This window comes from Nicrophorus vespilloides, unplaced genomic scaffold (assembly GCF_001412225.1).
Source record: "Nicrophorus vespilloides isolate i.1.1-1 unplaced genomic scaffold, Nicve_v1.0, whole genome shotgun sequence".
Classification (NCBI taxonomy): domain Eukaryota; kingdom Metazoa; phylum Arthropoda; class Insecta; order Coleoptera; family Silphidae; genus Nicrophorus; species Nicrophorus vespilloides.
Window position 1 is genome coordinate 1,036,823 of NW_017100098.1, and position 9,464 is coordinate 1,046,286.

Genomic DNA, 9,464 nt, shown 5'->3' on the forward strand with positions numbered 1-9,464 from the left:
TTTTAAGAGAAACATCCAAAGTAATCATTGTTCAATTAAACAAACTGAATTTATTGATCTATCTTTTAACCGTTTTACGCATTTGTATAATGTGTCTACATTTTGCGCATTATTAGCTGCAATGTTTTATTTTTTCTTCAATCTAATCAATTATATTTATTATTAAATTCATATTTAACGGAGTTTCTCAGACGACACGCGAGTAATGATGCTACAAAATTTCGCACGATTAACGAAGGGTTAAAATTGTTATATGAAAGGTAAGTGATATTAGATTTACTTTGATGTTAATATCTAATACTATTACTTCCAAGTACGAGAGTAACATTGTTTAGTAAATTAATATATATTTTCTGAAAGTCATTTCCTCATAAGCGTTATATCTGAGGTTATGAGAGATAATTCAGTAAAACCAGTTTATATTTTTTATATAGTGTATAATTTAAATGTTAAATAGCACGCAATGCAAATTACTTACGTAAACATACGTGATGAGCAATGATTAGTAAATAGATTTGCAAATAAAATAAACTTGAATTGGAGCGTATTTTTTCCCCATCCTATAAGCTTTGAATACACGCAACTAACTAAAGACCATTCAAATTATAATTTATAAACCTCCGTTCTCGCTAGACTACAAAGCTGAAATAAGAATAATTCTAATATACAACCAAAATGCAAATAAAAAGAATGAGCAAGAGAAAGATGGAAACAACGCAGCGATTCAATTATAGAACTGTGAGGGTGGAACCGCGCTCTTGTCGTGTATTTGAATATTAACACAGGCTATGTCTGTATGTACCCTTTTTTGTACTGAATATTGCACAGCTGTAATAATAAAACGAACTTCAAACATCTCATTAGCATCGTAGACGTACTGCTAAAATAAATAAAATTTAGTTTTTTTTTTGAAATTCATAAAACCAAAAATAATATTTATTAGTTATACTGAAATATTAACCAGTGTAACAATAAGTACTGCAATATTAATTATTTTTAATTTCTAATACAACATTCAGGTTTCTGTATCAATCAATAAACGTTGATGTAGTTTCATACTTGTTTCTTATTATATATTTGGAATTAATTATTATATGATATTTATGAGTATAATAATACTAATTGTAATGTATTTCTGTAACCAGCGTTATATGTTTCATCGAAAGTCTGAGATTTTAATTCGCAATATTTTTCATTTTGTGGATGTGCCGGGTCAAGGCTTTTCAGCGGTCGGCAATAATTCTAGGATGAAGCCGCAAAATGGCCCACCAGTGACTAATACAAATAGATACAAACTTCCATTCTCTATATTACCGAGAAACACCAAGCAAATATATTATTATCGAGCGAAAATAAGCATCATTGAAATGAATGCGCGTAATAATACGGTACGAATTGTTTCGAATTTTGTTGCTGTTTTCACATAAATATCGCATCGACTGTAATTTCAGCACAGTATTTATATTGTTTTCGAAAATTCAATCGCATTCATTTGGTTTAAACAGTAGTTCAAGTAATTCTGTATGAATAATTCACGTGTTTAATTAATTGTTTGATTCTATTCAATTAAAACGTTTTTTTATACTAGACCATTTTCTATTTGCTATCATAATGCGGTTTGAATTTTAATAAATTTACTTTATTACACATATTTAATTAGTGTAATGATATGATGATTCTATCTCTAATTTAACAAACCACATGTATATATTTTATTGTCCAAATACCTCATTAAAATTGGATTAAAATGCTATTGAACTGCAGAAAACATTTGAAAATCAGTTTATAGAACTAATTAGTCTCTGATATAAAGAGAGAACATAAAAGATAAAGAAATATCAAAGGAAAAAAAATGTATGAAAAGGTTTTATTTTATTAAATAATTATGGCTCGTTTGTGCACTCATTTCCGTCCATTATTATGGCATTTCACTCTAGCCCTTGTGGATTTTTGTATTGATAAGTGTTTGATAACCTGTTCCTAAAGAGACTATAACAAATAATGCACGAAAAGAGACTTATACCACATCACCAGTTTGGATTTCGTAGAGAGCACTGCACAATAGAACGTGTTAATCGATTAGTTAATGTTATCGCCAGGATACTAAAGAGAAGAGTTACTGGACAACTATATTCCTTGATGTGTCACAGGCTTTCGTAAAAGTTTGGCATACAAGCTAAAAATGAAACTTACGCATAATTTCTATGAAGTCTTGAAATCATACCAAATGATAGAAAGGTTTTATTTTTATCAAATTTGAAAAAATACAAATTAAGTCCCACCAAATCGGGTATTGCACTGGGTTTAATGTTATATCTCCTATATACTGTAGATATATACAAACAATAGACAAAACAAGTATGGCAACATTTGCAAACAGTGGAAGATTTCTCAAAAAATACACGAACAGTTTTGACTTAAAAATAATTATATAGAAACGTATATAAATCTGTAATAATATATTTTTATTATTATTTCCCATAATGAAAAGGCGTTGAAATTTCATTGAGTATTGGTGCAGTAATACGTTCGATAATTAAAAGGTATATATCTATATGCATCTATATTAATCATGATGATATTAATTAAACTCGTCATGATCATTAAAGCGAAATTGCATGCCTATGCGCAACATGATTATATAAATATTATTCAGGCGATACCTAATCATCCCTGCATAAGCGAATGCCGGATATGCACTTTTGAGTCATTAGAATTACAAATTCATGTGTTCATCTGCGCTTTCAGCGTCGGACCAATCGATGTTTACATTTAATAATAAATACGTTTGAATATTATGCAATAATTTCAATTCGATTAATAACTTGGCTCGCTGAAACCACATCATTTCAGACATTATACCATTATTTCTATGTCGTGTATGCATTAAACAATTTCTAATTTGCTTCAACTAATCGTAAAGTTTTGTAATTTCTTGCATTATTTTACATTATTGTGTTTAATTTTATCAAAGGTTTTGAATCTTTGTTCATGCAGTTAAAATGTGAAAATTTGTTATCAAAAAGTACATTGCCTATGGCAAATTCGTTTTTTCGGCGCTTTTTCATTTCGAATAAATTTGCGTACTCAATATTTTCGTTAAAATATGTAGAACATTGTTACTCGCGAGGTGTCTGAGAAACTCCGTTAAATTTAACGTAAGTAATTAATTTATATAATTATAAAATTAATTAGATAAAAGTAAAAATAAAATATATTAATTTCTGTTTATTTTATAAAAATGTTAAAAAATATATTCATCATCAGTAATATCATTTATTTCTGATTGTTTGTATGATTCCATTGCTAATGTTCGTAAAATCTCTGCATCCGGTTCATTTAATTTCAATATATAAATTTTAATTATTAAAACTTACTCTGTTTAAAAAAAAAGTAAAGTAAAATATTATAAAACTATTACACGCGTGGCATCTGATAGATTCTGCTAATAATATTTTAATTCTTCAACGTATTACTCGGCGTGATGTGCTTTTACAAGACTTCAGTTAGTACATAGGTCGTAGTTGTTTCATCTATCAAGTTTTGGTTGGTTTAAACGCTCTGGTGTTTAATAGACTCCGAACTAGTAACGGAGGGTAATATAATAGAATTGATCTTAAACGTAAATTAACAATTATACCTTTTTTTAGGTAATAATGATGAACTATGCATAATAATGAAAAATGCATCAACTATTATTAATATTTTTTAACATTAGGTGTTATTCTAGATTACTAAGTACATCATGCTGATAAAGTTCAAGTACCTTTTCGAGCGTTATACATATTTAAAATTGAGTTTAATAAGTATTTAATATTCAACAGTTGTTTAATTAAGGCGAATTCAGAAATGTTTTATACAAAAAAATGATTATAATGAAATAATTCATTTTCATTTCTGGTTTGTTGTTACGAGAATGATTTCCATGCATTGTCAATGAAAAGTTTGCGATGAGTTTATTGTTATAAGAACAAAGAGAAATTTCTCACTCACGTTGGAGGATTTACAGGCGGAAACTCTGCGAACATTTTACAATGTTATAAACGCATTGTTTTCGTTCCACGTAATTTTAAGTTGGTTTAGTTAGAAAGTTCAAAATATTCCGCTCACTTTTTTTAATATTAATTTTTGCTTCAGTTAGATGCACAACAAATGTGTACGATATATAAAAAAAAATCAACAAGTATATTTATACTTTTTCAATGAAATTCAATATGAAAATTGCAAGTAAGTATTAATCAAAATCACATAATGGAATTAATTAATTAGTAGTATTCATGGAAATGTTGGAATGATTATTAATTATGTAATTCAGATACTCCGACAATATAAAAATCTGATTATTCCAATTGAATATTATTGCAAGAACTGCTAAAACGGAGTAGTTAAAATAATATTATTCGTAGCATACCATTTCCAATTTTTCTTATAGTGATTTGGCTTTGAGTGTTTCAAAACTAAAATAATAATACAAAAGCGCGTACAAAATTAAGTTAGCTTCTTAGTATAAGATGTTTCATGAAACTTATTTATACCTTGTTTATTCGTCTCGGTGAATCTACTTTAAAATCAATCTGAGTAAAATCTTCATCCACTTCAGCTCGTCAATCATTTGCCTTGCCGCACGCATGAAGAGTAAAGTAATCCTGATGAAATAACAAGGCACTTCTGCAAAGTTACTTCAAAGATTGGCAAACATAAAATCCGTGTCCTTTCCATTGCCGACGCTTTTCATAAACAGCATTTACGTTATGAAATTCTGAATGAAATAGCAACGGCACGCGTTATTTACCTTTTGCGGATCGCAGTGTTGTGTTTGATAGATTTATTGCTGGTATATGAGTGTGTGTGTGTATGTGTGCGTGAAGTTGGTTGTGCAATATATCATGTAGAATGTAAGAGCGCGCAATTACATATCGAATAAACGTGTTATGTGCTTTGGATGCCGAACAAACAGAGGGAGAAATGCACGGGGAAACCAATCGATTGCAACCGCCGTCGAAACTTCAATTTATTCAACCCTTAACTCTTCGCCCCGAAACCCAGCAAACAATTCTTTATTTCCATCAGTATTTTATCTACTGCCCTACGTGAGGCTCGCGATCCTCGCATAAATCCTTACCTAAATGATATGCAACATACTTGATGTTCATTTTCTTTTATTAATCATACAACTTTAAATTAAATTCTAAATCAAAAGCAACCCTTGACATGCATATGAATTACAAGCAAACGATATTTACAATTGCATTGTTGCCAAATATTTCATCAACCGGTATTTTTTATCAGAAATATTAGGTAATACGTTTCGACTAATTTCTATTTTGTTTATTAAATAATTATAAATAATACTGTATTAGAATTATTTTGTGTAATATCGGACAAAAGGAGAATTCTTGAAACTTAGTTAATTAACATTTGTTTGATCCGGATAATTTAATATAACTTTAGAAAAGCTTTTGACATATACGTAATTGATGCAGCGAGTAAATTGCATGGAGAAGTATTTGAAAGGCAATATGCATGTAGGATTTTAACAGGCACATCATTCATTTTTCGAATGAAAGGAAATCAATCTAATTAGGGACTGTGCACCCTCTCCTTTTTTATGGTTTTCGGTGAATCATCGAATAAACCGACGCTAATTTTTACGGTTCCATCTGCTCGAAAACAACCCCCCATACCCATTCGATGCATTCGATTTGCCTGTGGCGTGTCGGGATGCCCGATTATATCTATCTCTGTCTCTCCAAATGGCATTGAGCATCGGTGAGGGTGAGATGCAAAGGGACATTTGAAAAAGCATCGCAAAACGGTGAAATCCGATCGCGCCACACAACCGCAGATACACATTAGGGGTGATTGTTATGCATCTAATGGCTTAACAAATATATATTGGGGGAGTCACACGTACTGCGTGTTAGCGTGTGTATGCTCTGTTCGCAGCAGCAAGGGTGGCGAAAGCACGTCCCCTGAACATGCTGTAGTCAGATACGCTTGTAAATGTTGACATTTTACATTCATTCGAAGCCGTCTGCATTCTTTTGTCTTTAAAACATCCCTGCCTTGGGCTACCCCGCAGTCTTTCACTGGCCAATTTGCTCGCTCCTTTTTTTAACAACCGTGAGTAATGGAATCTGCCTAATTTCGCTCTCGAATCAAAGAGAAATGAAAAACAAAACAAATTTTTATTTCACAAAGAAGGCAAACAAAGGAACTGATTACACAGAATACAATGCATACACTATGTTATGAATTTAAACGTAAGTATTGCAATATAATTTTTTTCAGTTAAAATCACGTCAAGTTAAGATTTAAAGATCCTTTTTTTTTTAATTTTCATTAACCTAATTGCTACCTATACCACCCTTATTAAAAATAATAATATTAGTCTCATGACTTCAAACTATAACACATGATAATGATATATCTACATTATATAATCTACATTATTATGTGACATAGTAACATTTTTATTTTAATAAAAATTCTGAAACGGGATAAACCACCAACCCTAAGTACGAACAAAACCAACTGGTACCAGTTCAGAGGATACCTTGAGACAGTGTTAAGGACGGATATTAGGCTGAAGTCGGAGGAAGATTTTGAAAATTCTGTCGAAGATCTCACCCGATCCATACAAGCAGCTGCATGGAGCTCTACACCTTCACCATCATCCATCCAAACCAGCTACAAAGGTCCAGCAAACGTACGTAACCTAGTAAAAGAAAAACAAAGGCTGAGGAAGATTTGGCAAACCACCCACCATCCGGATGATAAAACTCGCCTGAATAGAGCCAATAGACAACTCAAGAACTTATTGGAGAGCCAGAGCAACGAGGCGCTGCACGAGGCTGTTGGATAGCCATCCCAACCCCGAACACCAGCTCACAAATGAGTGTTTTGATCTTCGCATTAAACAACGAATTGAAGTAATAATTGCTAGAACATCCAGAATATTTGTCAGATTTAGCTCCATTATACTACTTTCCCAATTTTGAACCACAGAAACGAATTCTTCTTTCTCTATCGTTTTCAAACTTGCCCTCGTATTTACTTCTATAAGGGGTGGTATTTACTTCTAAAAATATTCACAAATTAGCAATGAATGTTTGATCGACTTTATTACGTGTAAATATTTATAACAGTCCTCCCTTACTGCTTATTTTGAGTTTTATATTTCGGTGTGTCTGCACTGCTGAGGAATAAGCGTTTCCTTCGCCGCAGCACGTGTCTTTAATACGTTTTTCCCCTCGGAGCAAGCGCCACAAGGGATGAAAAAAAAAAGGCGTTGTTGATCCATTTGAAACAGCAAGCTCTGGAGCTAAATCATCGCCAGCTCTACACACACACACACGCACGCACACACAGAGCCGAGAGCGCACAGACCACACATATACAGGCAACGACATTTACAAGATTTAACGTTTAATATCCTTCCAGATAAGAGGAACAACTTCTCATCCCTGCGGAACTCTTTCACTTTAACACGAGCGCACACACGGAAAAGGGATTTAGCATCTCATGAATAGTTTCTCTCTCAGCAAAATTGTTATAGCCGCAATAAAATAAAATAAAATAAGAGTTAGAAAGGATAAAAACACAGCTCTTCTGAATTTTTATTAACACAAATATTACTGAATTAACTGAAATAATGTTTAGTAATTATATTTTAATTACGGATAGTTATTTTTTTTTATAATTAATTAATCTGTTTAACGTACAACTAAATTTATTCTATTCAAATACAGCTAAATGAAGATATTAGAATGAATTAGATTGTAGTTCTTTGGAATGTAAGACATTCTGAACTTTTGTTATATAGCTAAAGAAAGTTAAGAATCGTTTCCAGAGAGTATTACTACGATTGGTGATAGTTATCTTTTGAGTTATAAATGGCACCATAGAGATAATTCGCTAGAGTTTAGTTGGAAAGATTAGTAAGAAAACTTTATAAAAAATAACGTTTTCTTCTTGTTTATTCGGTTGTGTTATATGGGTCAAATCTGAATAAACTATTCGTTATATATTACAGTTAATTTTTTTTACTAATGTATTCTTAAATAACTAATTCTAATCTACTGGGGGATGTCTTTAAGTTAATGAATATAAATTGCTTAGGATGATCAAAAAGCGCATTTCCAGAGTGCTCAGTAAATCTGGGTTTAAGTAGTCTTAATTTCCTTTCTGCGTATTAATGTTGACAGTCGGTTGGGCCAGTGTACATGTACACACTTAACGTCACGGCGTGCGCTATTTGTCATTGCTTTCAAAGGCATATAATTACATGCAGACTAAATTAGGCCGCGTTAAGAAAGGGGACTCAATTGAAAAGAATTATCCGTGAATAACTGTTCTCAGCGCGATCACAAAAAAAGGATATATATATATAATGTCGGAGAGTATAATAGACAAAAATATACTCATCATGTGAGGAAAAGAGATGGAAAAAGAAAAGAAGGGAAGAAATGTAGGGCGATTTTATGTACTGTAAGACATATAACTTTGTGCGTCGTTAAACAGGAATTGTAAGCTTAAAAAATAAGTACGCAATAAGTTAGACGATATGGTTCTCTGGAATTAGTTGATAAATGAATGAGGCGAAGTTGTATAAGTAAAAATTTCAGGACTTGAATAATGCGAAACACCCGATGCTACTTATTTAATGTATTGTGTTGTGTGAGACGTTTAAGTAAGTAAGATGTTTAACAATGAGGTTGAGTTCAGCATTGTGGTGCTGCGACTCGTGGTTAAGGTGTCTGTGACTTGCAAATGTTGGATGACCTCAAAGAGGGAAATCCTTTAAGTTTCTGACATAGGCAGGCGGTTTTCTTCTATTATTCAGAAGCTGCATCTGTGCTCGAAGTCCCAACCAGCGCTGAAACCTTGGTGATATATTCTATTTTATCTCTAGCCGAAAACCCCAAGAGCCGATGCCTCGCAGATCCTCGAAGCCCCACGAAATTCATTTTAATATATTACGGATTACAAATAAAGAGCGGACCAAAATAAAAGGAGTTATCTGATAGGATTTTTTAGTTAATAACGTAACGCATCTATGCGAATAAACATATTTATTTTCTCATTGAACGTACGTCTCAGAAGTACTAATACTTTATGAATCTTTTGTAGACTGACTTTTGATTTACTGATTTACTGCTAAGTTATATGCTTTTCTCTGTTTGCAATAATGCGGAACGAATCGGTGCTTATAAAAGTCTACGACTTGAGGACCCCCCTTGTTCCGCCCCACCAGAATCCGACGCACATAAATAATATTAAACCAAGGGTGCTTCTGTCACTTCCGTAAAGTGACCGCCCCCGAAGCCGTTTAACAAGCGACCATTGTTCACTTAATAGATGTTTGACTCGACACACCCCTCCTCAACTTGTTCTCTGCAATACACATTTTGTACAAACATATATGTAAATAATTAAAAAAATATACATATTTATACAAAGCC